The sequence below is a fragment of the Acyrthosiphon pisum genome, chromosome A1 (assembly GCF_005508785.2).
Source record: "Acyrthosiphon pisum isolate AL4f chromosome A1, pea_aphid_22Mar2018_4r6ur, whole genome shotgun sequence".
NCBI classification, from domain to species: domain Eukaryota; kingdom Metazoa; phylum Arthropoda; class Insecta; order Hemiptera; family Aphididae; genus Acyrthosiphon; species Acyrthosiphon pisum.
Window position 1 is genome coordinate 27,483,277 of NC_042494.1, and position 838 is coordinate 27,484,114.

An 838-nucleotide genomic window follows, 5' to 3' on the forward strand; every position below is an offset into this window, starting at 1 on the left:
GAGAGTATTCGGCCCGCCGAGATTTTAAATATCCATCGGCCCACCCCCCCCCCCCTCCCGAAATCACCCTATGGTCCAAAAAATATTTTTCTTTTTTCTTTATCCATGGACCATGACAAGCGCAGTCTTAACTACTTTTTAAATTAAATTATTGCAAATACGTAAATGAGTATATTGCACAATTAGCACAAAATAAAAAATATTATAATACATACCTACATTACCCATACTAGTATAGTCGTATATTAGTATATATTTAGTACGGCAAACAAAATATTTTAATGTAAGGACGCACTAAACCACAGTAAACATAAAAACATGTAACCTTTTTGATTCAGGACTGTGTAGTCGATGTAAAAAAAACTAAATTATCAAGTTATTTCAAATAAGTTAATAAGCAATAATGTGAAATGTAAACTTGTGTGTTGTGTGGAAGTGTACGTAGTATGTGTGAGTTGCATTAATTGTTGCCCGTTGGACGATATTGCGATAACAGTGGGAAAACCCATACAATAATAATTACGGTCAATTGGAATTATATTTATTTTTATAAACATGCAGGCAGGACGCAGCACACGACTATTATTCACTTGGTACATACTGCAAGGCTCTACTGCTCTAGCGTGTATCATCGATTGACAATTTATTTATTCTTGAGAATTAAATAACCAATACACTATACATCAGTATTATACAGCTGACGCATCTATTGTTTTAACCGTGTATTTGGATCTATATTTTTCTATATCACTATCTAAAAATACTAGACTACATTTGTCTAAAAATAATAACGGGCCCAAAATTTACGCGGCCACCGAGATTTTCTCGGTAGCTCGCC